Here is a 13,480-nt window from a genome sequence, read left to right on the forward strand (position 1 = left end):
AAAAAGTAAAAATGAAGACAGACAGACAGACAGACAGGTATGAAATTATTGAAGGATAAGTAAAACAAATTTTTTCTAACAAAAGAAGGGCATGGTGCACATTCCTGGGACCCCAGTGCCATCGCAGGCAGAGACAGGAAGAGCAATGGGGCATGCTGGCTGCCAGCCTAGTTCCAGGTTCAAGGAAGATATCCTGTCTATGGTGTCTCAATGGATTTGGGTGGAGAATGATAAGGACCTACTACTGATCTTGCTTCCACATACATAAGTAAGACATATGTAAGTATAACATACTCATGTCTCCCTCAAACCCACACAAACCATAATGAGAAAAGAAGGAACAAATGCAATTAAGAGAAAAGAGATAGCTCCTAATTTAAAACTTACAATGAAGGTGGAGGTGGGTAGGTTACAGTAGTGGCTAAAGGAGCATCTCAGCGCATGAAGATTTCTTACAAACCATCCAAACTAGCTAACCCGGAAGACCATTAGGCTGTAGATTTCTTTCTCTTTTTTTATTTTTAATATTTTGGTTTTTCATTGAGAAAGGGTTTCTCTGTATAGCCCTGGCTATCCTGGAACTCACTCTGTAGACCAGGGTGGCCTCGAACTCAGAAATTCGCCTGACTCTGCCTCTCAAGTGTTGGGATTAAAGGTATGTGCCACCACTGCCTGGTGGCTGTATATTTCTTACAAGTCAATAATAAAAGCCTAGAATAGAAAATTGGACAAGTTACATGAATAGACAATTAAAAGGAATCTACATGATCAATGTGAAGTGTTTAATATATCTGTGATAAAATAAGTTGTATTTTCTACCAATTAATCTGACAGGGTCAGATTAGTGTGTGTACAGAGAAATGACCAATGTTAGTGTAGCCAGTAAGAAAAAATTGTGTGGAAACATGAGTACTGTCACTTGTAGTAGGATCAAATCAAGTAAAAGAGATTGGGGATGAAGACATTGAGAAAGAGTTAAGACTTAGAGATATATGTCTAACCACTTATATCTTTGCTGACTGTAAAATTTTAGATAAGTAAATAACATGTGTTGGATGAGTAAGGTATCTTTGATAAATAAGATTTATCAATTCCTAAGGTCTACTCAGGTTAACACTAACTGACTTGAAGGTATATGTCTAGTGTATTTGTATTTGCTATATTTGTTAAGGCTTAGCTATTTGGATAAACCGAATCATAAAAGAAACTCGTAATATTCTATAATGACACACTGTGAAAGGATCAGAAGTTGGAGGTTCCCATTTTCTTTGTGGACTGAATAGTTTGGGGCCATCATGTCCTCATTTTTATTAAGATTTCACATTTTTTATTGTGTGTATGTGAGTATGTGTAGAGGTCAGAGTACAACTCAATCCTTTCTTCTACCACATTGAGTTCTGGGAATCAAATTCAGGTCATCAGGCATGGTGGCAAGCATCCTTATCTGCTGAGCCATTCCCACCGTCCCCAAAACACTATTTGTATATGGATCCCCCAATACCTGAGAGCTACTTTCTTGCTTTTCTATAGTTTTTTCATCTCAAGAACTTCCTTCCAACTCCACCTACAGAAAATTTACATATCTATGAGGTCCAGTCCAAGTCTCATCTCTGTGTCAGTTTTAGACATAAAAATTCTGCTTCAATTCCTCTACTCCTTCAGTACTGACATATTTTAACACCTCTCTGCAGAAGTCGATTTTTTGGTTCTCTTAAATTCAAGGCAATCTTGGGTAATACAAGCCAGAACGCATCCTAAACAAATTTAGAATTTTTTTTTAATTATATGTACTTATGTAGTATATGTATATAGCTATGTGCACCTCAGAGTACAGGTGCTGTTGGGTTTCAGAGGCAGCATGAAATCCGCTGGAACTGGAGTTATAGGCAGTTGTGAGTTTGTGAGTGATAGGAACCGAATCCTCTGCAAGAGCAAGTGCTCTTCATCACTGAGTTCTCTCTCCAGACCCTTAAGGGAATCCTTTTGCCTTAGCCTCCTGAATACCTAAGAACTGGGACTAAAGCATGTGCAAATTTGGCTTCAAATTTTTATTTTGAACATGCTCTTTATAAGGCAAATAAGGAAAGCAAATTCTTTTTAAAATTAGGGAGTGAGAATTGGCGGTTACTAAGTTGACCCAAACATCAAATCCTTACTGCCTTTGTCTTGGGGTGGCAGGAACAAAGCTGGTTTCACATGCAGTTACATAGACACCCAAAACCTGCTATTTCTTTCCCCAGTATTCAAAGCTTTGGGTCACCAAATACAACCAGAGGCGATCAGGATTCTCAAAGATCTAGCCAAATCCTTAGCCACTTAAATCTTACAGCGTTTCTAGCATATTGAAAAACGAGTGGGTTACGAAATGGCTGTTTTAAATCTGCACATGGCATTACTCTTTTCCCCCCTCGATTCTGTCGCTAAAGTATGTCTGATTTTAATAACTAAAATCAGGAAACAGCACGGGAGCATGGGAAGGTGAGTTCATGTTACATGATTGTGAATCTAGATTGTGTTTTGTTAGGTAGAGGTCTCAGGCTCCCAGGCTCCCGGGCTCCCCGCGATGACTCCGCAGGAAAGGCAGTGTCTGCTGCCCAGAGGGATCTCACTCACTGCACAAGCACACCGGCCTGACCTCTCACCATTTCTGGTGAAGGCCATAGGTCCCAGGCGGGGTTGGAACAAGGTTCCTAATTTAATGGGTGGGCGTCTTCTGGATGCCCACCAACACACCCGCCCTGAGCGACAAGGCGACCCACGCGAGAACGCGTGCCAAATCCGTCCGCCCTCGGGAGCGCGCACCCGCCCGTTTGGTGACGGCCCGCCTTCCTTCTTCATACCCAATCATTAACCACTTCCTGCCTCGCTCTTGACCAATCACCACGCTCCACGAAGAATAGCCCTAGGGGGCGTATGGGAAGGCGATTCGAGCGATGTCCGTATCTACCAATAGATTCTCAGGTCTTGCGTAAAGGGGCGGGATCTGGCGTTCGTTGTAGCCACTTAGGAACGAGGGGCGGACGCGGGGTTGGGCTTCGTGCGGTGGGGCTCGCTCGCGCGGCGGCGGTAGTCGAGGCCTCTTAGTTCTGCGGCACGTGACGGTCGGGCCGCTTCTGCCGCTGTCTCCACTGCAGCACGGGGCCGGGTGTGCGGGTGGGAGAAGGTGAGGGAGCCGCCAGTGGTCCCCGGGAGGCTCGAGGTGAGACGGGAAGCGTGTGCGGGGACCTCAGGCCTGGGACGATCCTTGGGGGCCTGGGTGAGCGGCGCCGCGGCGGAGGGGGTCGGGCGTGGCTGGAGTCTCGACCGCTGAGGGGTCGGGCGGGCTTTCGAATGGCGCAGGCCCGGGCGGACGCTCAGGGCGGTGAGGAGAGCGGCCGGGTTAGAGAGGCCAGCCTGGGCAGCGCCGCCGGGGTCGGGAGGCGTGGCAGGTGTCCTGGGGTTTCCCTTGACCTCTGAGAAATCCTAACTACTTCCTATGGCTTTGCTTCTAGAGCTTTCTTAGGCCCTGTCCTGGCCCACCCAGAGGTGGACTGAGTATTCCGGTACAGGTGTGGTATTAGAATTAGGCCTAGTATGTATCCCAGATAGTAGGGAAAGGTGAAGTAAATCCAGAGAGATAAGCGTTACAGTTTCAATATTAGAAAATAACATACCCAAAGCGAAGACTGGACCATAGCATCCTGAAGAGGGAGTAGAATGTACTAGAACGTCTACCGCTTCAGAAACTTAAGGCTTAACTATCAAGGTACCAGCCTATTCGGTGGTGGATAGATAGTAATCCAGTGGGGGTGTTCACTGAACCTTAAAAGCAGGAAATACAAGCGAAAGTTCAGTTAGCGAGTGGAAGAAACTGAGGCCTAGAAGTTTGAAATGACTAGCCCAAGGTCATACAGGTAGTTCTAGTCATCCAGTTGGGATTGTAACTGAGGACTATACAGTTTGGGTGTCGTAGTTAAGGTTAAAAGTCCCGGTTCAAGCACCTAACTGCAATTAATCGGGGGAGTGGGAGATTTTTCTACTTTCGGACTCAGTCCCCAGGAGTAGACAGGATAGCTGATGGCCTTATATTAAATTAAGAGGTAATGGGAATGAGAAATTGGATGTATAGTAAAGGTTCAGTGGGTAGTAATTGCACTGGCTTCTTGTAGTCTGAATGCCTTGGCCATTACAGTGACACACTAATTTTTGTGTTAAAGTCCTGTGTGCCAGGACCTGAGGACACATTCATGACACCTTGTGTATTAACTGCTGGTCATGACACTAGTGGTTGCTGCTTGTGTGAAGTTAAGCTAAACTGAATATTAAAAGATTGACAAAGGTGAGCTACAGTTTCTTTACCCAGCAGAAAAGGAAGAGTCTGCCTGTTTTTTAAATAATTTGCTCCCCCTGCCCCCGCCTTAAAGGCGGGAAATTTGGTTATCTTAAAAATCTTTGTATATTTTCCAGTAATGTTTGAAAGGGCATGAACAGAATCCATTCTCATGTTGTACTTAGGCTGTAAAGCTTACAGGCCAGGCAGGGTACACCACGATGAGCCAGGCCCTGAAGAACTGTATATAGTAGTAAACCATCTACAATAGGAGGAGTTTACTGAGTTGCCTGAAAATGGGTGTCTCCACCTTGCTATCTTAACAGTGCAATTAGCTCCTTAATCTTTCAAGGGACACAAGGCTCGAGCATCTGGACAACACACCTTGCATCCATGTCCTGCAGAGGTTACTTGCCCTGCAAAAGAACTTTAAGGGAGTAGAGTGGCAGTTGGTAAGCAGGATCAAGCATGATAACTTTGCTTCCTATCCTTTTAGAATGGGAATGAGTCTCTACTTGCTTTACCTTTGAGAGGGCAGATACTAAGAAACTGCTTTGGAAAGCATAAGGAACTGGGCAAATAGAATTGGCAGCTCATAAAAAGTCCTAAGAAGTAATTAAAGTGCCAAAGATAGTTGTAGTCTGTATAGCTTACTGTAAAACTCATTAGGAAAGTGCTTATTAAATGGCTTTGTTATTGCTACAAGTACTAGGGAAGAATTTTTAGGCTTATTTATTTAATTTTCTGTGTATGTGTGTTTTGCCTACAAGTATGTCTGTGTACCGTGTGTGTGTGTGTGTGTGTGTGTGTGTGTGTGTGTGTGTGTGTGTGAGAGAGAGAGAGAGAGAGAGAGAGAGAGAGAGAGAGAGAGAGAGCCATCATGTGGGTGCTGGGGATCCAGGTCTGGAAGAGCAGCCAGTGCTTATAGCCACTGTGTCTTCAGCCCTGAAATTTTGATTTTTTTTTTAAAGGAATCTAGAAAATTTTTGTATTGTGGTATTCGTGTCTTTAGAAAGATCTCTTCAAGATTTATTTAGGACTGTGTAGATGGTTCACCAGTTGGGAGCACTGGCTGCTCTTCCAGAGGTCCTTATTTCAATTCCCAGCAACTACATGGTGGCTCATAGTCATCTCCAATGAGATTCGATGCCCTCTTCTGGTGTGTCTAAGGACAGCATACTCATACTTTAAATAAATAAATAATCTTTAAAATTCAATCTTTTTTTTTTTTTTTTTATCTTTTTAAACAGGGTTTCTCTGTGTAGCCCTGGCTGTCCTGGAACTCACTCTGTAGACCATGCTGGCCTCGAACTCAGAAATCCGCCTGCCTCTGCCTCCCAAGTGCTGGGATTAAAGGTGTGCGCCACCACCGCCCAGCTCTAAAATCCAATCTTTAAAAAATATATATATTTAAAAATGTGTATGTTGGTGTGGGTATATGCAATATATTCATGGGTGCCCATGGAGGCCAGAAAAGGGCATTATATTCTCTGGAGTTGGGAATTACAGACAGTTCTAAGCTGCCCAACTGGGAACTGAACTCTTAATGACTGAGCTATCTCTCTATCCGCATATTCACATCTCTCTCTTTTTAAGTATAGAATAGAGTTTATTCAGGGTATAGGGAGGGGAGTTATGAGGGAGTGAGAGAGTAGAGAAGTAGAGGCCAGCCATGACCACGTGGAGAGGGGGGGAGGGAAGGGGAAGGGAAGATCTCAAGAGGGTAAGAGAGAAGCAAGCAGGAAGAAAGAGTAAAAGCTTGTATTCTCATCTTAAAGAAAAAAAAGTTACTGAAAAAAAATTATTAACTGGGTGGTGTGGTAGTGGCTCACCTTTGATCCCAGCATGAGGGAGGCAGAGGTAGATTTATTTTTGAGTTCAAGGCCAGCCTGGTCTACACAGTAAGTTCCAGGACAGCCAAGGCTGTATAGAAAAACCCTGTGTCAAAAAACAACAAATTACTTCCATGTTTCTGTCAATGAAAAAGGATCCAAGAAGGTGGGATATAACTCTTGCCTAGCAAACTTGAGACCCAGGGCTCCATTCCCAGCACATGAAGCAGGTAAACCCCCAAATCTGACATGTGAGTGAGTAACGTATTATAGATCTCATTTATAAAGCAGGTCACAGATCACACTGTTTCTCAGGATGTAGGGCCTTGAATTTAGCAGTTAGGAAAATACTACTACTTAGCTGTATCTCATGACTGTCAAGGTGATCTTGAATTTCTGGGTTCACTTAATCATCCAAATTCAGCCTCCCAAATAACTGGGACTACAAGAGTGTGTAATCATGCATTATTATTTTTTTAATAGATGAGCATTTAAAGTTGTATTTTTTTTCCACTAAATGTTGTAATTCTCACAAGATACTTTATTTTTTGTTTGTGCATGCATGTGCCATGGCATTTGGACTCTATGGAAATTGGTGTGATTTTTTCTGGAATTGGTTTTTCTCTTTCAGTATGGCTATTAGGGATTGGACTCGACCTATTAGGCTTCTTGACAAGTGCCTTTACCCTCTCTGCCTTCTCTCTGGCCTTTAAACCTGTGTTTCTGTGTGTATGTACACATGAGTGCAGAATCCCCCAGAGCTGGAACTAAAGGTGATTGTAAGCCACTTAATGTGGGTATCATCAGGTCCTCTGCAAGAGCAGTAAGCACTTTTTCTGAGCCATTTCTCTAGCCCATGTTTTAAATTTTTGACAAGGCCTAAGTAGTAGTAAAATCTGAAGCGCACACACACACAAAATAGTGGAAAGATGATAAGAGGATCAGGGCACTGGCTGCCAAGCCTAATGGTTAGAGTTCTATCTCCGGGTGCTGCTTGGTGGAAGGAGTGCACTGACTCCTGGAAGTCACCTTCTGACCTGAGCATGTGTATGCACATAAAATAATAAATACAACTAAGTACTTTTATTTCCCCCCAAATATTTAGAGTTTCTGTCTTAAAATTCATTAAAAACAAGTAGAAATATTAGTAATATCTAGTAACTGGAAACAATCACTACTAACATTGAGCACATGCTGTCAAACAGGCCTCCTCATAGGCACTTTATGTATGTTTAGCCTAATCAGCAATTCTAGAGTAGAAGGTAGTATTGGTTTAGAGAAAAAAACTCAGGCTCAGAGATTAGCAGTTGACCCACATCATTAAGTAGCTAACCAGTGAGAGGCAGAGGCAAGTGGATTTCTGAGTTCGAGGCCAGCCTGGTCTTCAGAGTGAGTTCCAGGACAGCCAGGGTTATACAGAGAAACCCTGTCTTAAAAAAAACAAAGTAGCTAACCAGGAATTGTGATTTGAATATGTTTGTACACAACTTTTGTCTGTGCTTTTGGGCAGAATATATAAAATAGTGATAGAAACCCCTAGAGTTTATATGGGGTCTTTTAGGCCACCTAAAGTATTTCCTGCCAAGACCAAACTTTTTTTTTTTTAAAGACTAAAAAATTTTTAAGAAACTTATGTAAAATGAGGGCTGAGGAGATGGTTTAGATGGTGACATGCCTACCCTGTTGTGCAAGCATTAAGACCTGAGTTCAGACTGTCAGTATTCACTGCTGAGGACTGGAGACAACTGGGATGCTAGAGCGCATTGGCCTGGTAGCCAATGTAGGCTTCAGGTTCTCTCAGAGACTGTGTCAAAAAATAGGTGAAGGGAGATGAAGACATCAGGTCTGTGTCCTTTGTATACACAAGCCTGAACATAGACTTACACCAATAGTATGCTGAAACGAATGGAATAAATGCATAGCTTACATAGAAATTATTTCCATGCTATTCAAAATTTACTTAGTATTTATTTTAGGATAACCAAAACTTTTAGGTCATTTTATTATTCCTGTAATTTTCATAAGTGAAAGAAATTAGAGTTTCGTTTTGTTTGAGTTTTGAAACATGATTATACTATGTAGCCCTGGCTGACCTGGAATTCATAGTGTAGAACTGGCCTTAAACTTGTGATCATTCTGCTTCTGCCTCTTTTGAGTATTGGGTTACAGGTCTGCAAAACCAAATCCAAATTCAAACCTGCTTGAATTTGTTTTTAAGTTCTTCTAAGAAGTAAAGTCTTTGACTGGGGAGATGACTAAGTGGTTAACATTACTTGGTGCACTTTAAGAGGACCTGTCTTTAGTTCCTAGCACCAACATGGTGACTCACAACCATCTGTAACTCTAGAGCCAGAGAATTTGATGTCCTCTTTTAGACTTTTGGCACTATGTCCATACATGGTACCTAGGCATGCAGGCAAACAAACACTCATACATAAGAAATTTAAAAAAATAATCTGCCTTTAAAAAATACACGCATTGGGCATTAGTTCTATTATACAGGTCTATAGACTGGAGGTGGGAGAACTGGATGTGGATGAGCTGACCAAGATCACCCAGAAGCTGGAACAGTTCTCCCTGACAGGACAGGTTACTGTACTCTACCACTGAGCTGTCTTGAAAATAAGGAATTGAGGTTTCAAAATAGAAAACCTGCAGCTGAACACTGGGGATGCAACTCAGAGGCAGGGCTTCTGTCCACCTTCAGGAGGCTTTAGTTTTGATCACAGCATTGTGAAATAATTAAATCTCAACTTTCTACTTCTAGGATTTAAGATAATTCGCCCTTTTAAAAGATGGGTGGAGCTGGGTGGTGGTGGCTCACGCCTTTGACCCCAGCACTCTGGGAGGCAGAGGCAGGCAGATTTCTGAGTTCCAGGCCAGCCCGGTCTACAGAGTAAGTTCCAGGACAGCCAGGGCTATACAGAGAAACCCTGTCTCGAAAAAAAAAACAAATCCAAAAAACAAACAAACAAAAGCTGGGTGGATTGCACTGAAATATGATTACATTAGGTGGGTAGTCTTGAAGATCCCTTTGGCCCTGAAAACTTTGGTCCCTTTTTCTTTGTTAACTTGGGAAACATGCCAGAGTCTTCATACAAATAATGTATTTTGTTGGCTTATTTATCTATGCTTTATGTTTGATTGCAGGTGGATGATCATTTGATTATTGAAAAGCAAATCTAGGGCTTTCATGTGCTAGACAAAAATTACACCATTGATACATACCCTAAATTTGCTGTGTATGTCTATGGGTGTGCTGCCCATGTGTGTACATTGAGGCCTCAAGTAGCAGTCCATCTTGTTTAAGATAAGGGTCTGTCGTTAGCCTCTGGTTTGCTATTAAGTGGTTAGTAATTCCCAGGAATACACCTGTATCTTTTCCAGTCCTTCAAACCTTTCTAAATCGAGAAAGACTACATTAAGTTTGAATTTCATCTTAAATTTAGTGTATTGGGGCTAGAGAGGGCCTGTGTTCTGTACCCAGCACCCATATAGTGGATTGCAGCAGCAGTTCCAGGGAATCTGACATCACCTTACTTTTCACAGGTTCTGGGTTATGCATTGTGCAGAAACATGCATGCAGACATACGTAAAAAAATAAAATTAAGGATTTACTATTGTGTGTATAGGTGTGCATGGTGTGGGTGGCTGCAGTTCTTTTTTTCTGTTGTGTGGGTTCCAGGGAATGAACTCAGATTGCCAGTCCTAGCAGTGAATGTCTTTACCTACTGAGAACTCATATTACCAGCATTTTTCTTTTAGTAAGTTTTACTATGAATCCCTTGATGACTTGGAACTTGCTGCCCTTGAGCTCCTGATTCAGTAATACATTACTGAATACATGTCATGTAGTATGTATGCTGCTCTGCCCCTCTCCACTATTGGCTTTATTGTTTGCATTAAAGGCAAAGCCATGTGAAATTCAGGTTAGTTATATGCTTAAGCCATTTTTGGAAGAAATCATCCTTGTAGTAGGCTCAGATCTTAAGATTTTCATGTTACACGGCTTTGATTTCTAATTGCTACAGTAATTTTGTAATTTCACAAGACAGATTTGAGCTGTATAACACACAAGGGACTGGTTTTGCTATTCACTAAAACCTTTTCTTTTGGTAAAAAGGAAAAGAAAAAGTGGATATGTGCTGACACAGTTGTGTTTGTATTTGTAACTGATAGCCTGCAGCCTTGCATTTACATCCTACCTCCAAGGGGATCAGTGGCAACAAACTTACTGACAAAATCCTGTATAAGACCTGTTAGGTTGAGCCTAAAGACTAGTAGGCAGGGCTGAGGATTTAGCTCATTGATGGCATGTACAAGCCACACAGTTTAAGCCAAATAGACAAAAACAGTACATGAAGAACTTCAAGAAATCCACAAAGTGATGTATCTTGAAAGCAGAAAATAAAATTATGTCAGAAGCAGAAGAAATGGTATATAGGAATGCCAGAAGCCTTGCCTTAGAAATAGAAAAGAATCGTAGGAAATGTGTTTCTGTATAGAAGTAAGATAATTTCTTTATTGACTTCTCCTTGAGCCTCTCTCTCTCTCTCTCTCTCTCTCTCTCTCTCTCTCTCTCTCTCTCTCTCTCTCTTTTTGTTTTGGGTTTTTTTTTGTTTTTTTGTTTTTTTTGTTTTTCCGAGACAGGGTTTCTCTGTGTAGCCCTGGCTGTCCTGGAACTCACTCTGTAGACCAGGCTGGCCTTGAATTCAGAAATCTGCCTGCCTCTGCCTGCCCGGTGCTGAGACTAAAGGTGTGCACCACCACCTCCCGGTTCCTTGAGCCTTTCAAATCCAGGTTCCCTGCTGCTTGATTTAAAAAAACAAAAACAAAAAAACCAAAAACCTATTGCTTAGGTGGGGAGGTAGTTCAGTGTGTAAAAATGTGTTCATTTCACAAGTCCTACTTGGTGGGAAGAGGGAAAGAGAACAGAGTCTAGAAAGTTGCAAGTTGTTCTCTTCTGACATAATAATAAATGCATATTACAAACCAAACAGATTGCTTGCTTGCTTCTCCTTCCCTCCCTCCCTCCCTCCCTTCCTTTTTCTGGAGACAGGGTCTCTAAATAACCCTTTCTGTCTTAGAACTTGGTAGGTCCAGCTGGCCTCCAACTCAGTCTGCTTCTGGGAGGTGTGCTGCCACTTGGGAGGCAGAGGCAGTCCTGTTTACAGAGCAGGTTCCAAGGCAGCTAGGGATACCCAGAGAAACCCTGTCTGGGGGGAAAAGAGAAAAGTGTATGAAACATCGACCAGGAATGGTGGTGCACATCTGTAATCCCAGTGTTTGAGAGACAGAAGAAAATTGCAAGTTTGGGGCCACCCTGGACATACCAGACCTTGTTTCCAGAAAATGTGTGCTTGTCAGTGTAAAAATTCAGTGTCTTTGAAACAGAGGTAATGTGGAATTAACATGAAGGGTGTGGGTAGTCTTGGTTCCTGAGCCTGATTCTACAATTTACTGATTTTGGCCAGATGGTTTTGATCTCATAGTTTTACCTTAGAGTAAGTGACTAGATTCCTATACCATGCTCAATCAGCTAGGAAGCCATGTCTGTCTTGCATATCATCCTATTCTCATAGAATTGGATGTTTCAAGAAGTGTTCTTACTGTTACTGGAGAATATTAGAAACTAAGATCTTGTATTTGGTCTGTTGATGGTTACAGTAATGTAGTATCCTTCATTTCTGTGGGCCTTTGTGAGTAGACAGCAAGGAAGTGTGTAAGCATTCCAGTTGTATATATGCAAATTTGTAGAAACTTCTTTAAAAGTGACTTTGTATTAAGCTAAACAGTCATATTGATGTCTCTAATTCTGTTTGCATTGCCATGTGGATTATTTCAGTCCCTATTTTCTTATATATAAATTTTTACTCCAACAGAGAAAAAGTGGCTCCTACCTACCATCTTTATATTTAATTCATTTCATTGATAAGCCTGACAATATCAGAGTCATTGACCCATCTGCTATGGGAAATAGCTCTTTGAGCTAGTGTGGTACTTTGAAAGTTTCAATTTTACTGAGCACACTCCTTTCACCCTGAGTGAGATTGTTTTATGGTCTATAATAAAGCTGTAGATTGTCTAATTGTGCATGTTGTCTTTGATCACTTGAGTTCCTAAATGGTTTTTTGTTTTGTTTTGATTTACAATTTTAAAAGATTTTTCTTTGTGTTGTAATTTTATGTGTTCTGAGAAATGCATTATTGTGTATATTCATAATCAAAATATAAAGAACTGTTACAATGCCTTTTAAGACGCCCTTCACACAATTGTGTGGTAAAGTCTCCAGTTCTTCCCCTTTCAGAATATGAGTAATTGAAATTCTGCAGTCTGACCTCTTTTGTTTAGCAACATACTTTTAGATTCATATATTTGTGCTTGAGCACTTCTTTTAATGATTGAACAAGATTTTATTGTATGGATGAACTAGTTTATTTTCCCTTCACCTGCTAAAAGTATTTTTGGTAGCCTTTAGAATTTTAGGTACAGATCTTTGACTAAGCTCAGAACCTCTCAAAGTGCTGGACCATGGACTTTACCACTGAACCCACATTTTGCTTAGTTTCTAGTTGGGTTTTCTTATATTGAAGTTTATTTCTTCGTATCTTTATATCAAGCTTATTAGGAGTGTCTTTTGTAAATATTTTCTTCCTAGTTTGTGATTGTCATTTATTATCTTAATATCCTTTGTTTGTTTGTTTGTGTGTTTGATACAGCATTTCTTGTGTAGCCCTGGCTGTCCTGGAAAGCTCTGTAGACCAGGCTGGCCTTGAACTCAGAAATCTGCCTGCTTCTGTCTCCCAAGTGCTGGGATTAAAGGCATGTGCCACCACTGCCCAGCTATCCTTTTCTTTTTTTAAAGATTTATTTATGTATATGAGTGCTCTGTTTTAATGCACACCAGAAGAGGGAAACAGTTCCATAACAGATCCTGGTTGCTCAGAATTGAACTCAGGACCTCTGAAGCAGCCAGTGCTCTTAACTGCTGAGCCATCTCTCTCCCCTCAATATTTTATGTTCTTAATAGATCAGAAGTAGTGTTGGTTTTTTGTTTGTCTGTTTTTTGCTTGTTTTGTTTTCTAAAGCACCTACCAAGTTTCTTTAGATTTATTTTTACTTTTAATTATGTGTGTATGTATTTGTAGAAGGTTGTGTGCGTAAGTGCCTGTGGAGTTATAGTAGGGCATAGCTTCTTGACATGGGTGCTGGGAACTGAACTTGGGTCCTCTGGAGGAGTAGGGAAGCACTTTGAACTGCTGAACAATCTCTATCTCTTCAAAAATAAGTCTGTCTGTCTATCTGTCTATGTATATTACAGAGTTTATAGTTCAGCATT

The 13,480-nt window shown here is 41.4% G+C and overlaps 1 protein-coding gene across 2 annotated transcripts in view; it reads left to right on the forward strand.

Annotated features, from left to right (window-relative positions):
• The first annotated feature begins 3,040 nt into the window (after positions 1-3,040).
• Positions 3,041-13,480, forward strand: part of Canx (calnexin) — a 28,228-nt gene continuing 17,788 nt past the window's right edge. Inside the window, exon 1 of one of the 2 annotated variants that reach the window (XM_052196423.1) lies at positions 3,041-3,199. The gene's annotated coding sequence lies outside the window, so the exon portion shown is untranslated. The remainder of the gene's footprint in view (positions 3,200-13,480) is intronic. The other variant, XM_052196424.1, reaches the window with a different exon arrangement.

The sequence above is a fragment of the Apodemus sylvaticus genome, chromosome 10 (assembly GCF_947179515.1).
Source record: "Apodemus sylvaticus chromosome 10, mApoSyl1.1, whole genome shotgun sequence".
NCBI classification, from domain to species: Eukaryota; Metazoa; Chordata; class Mammalia; order Rodentia; family Muridae; genus Apodemus; species Apodemus sylvaticus.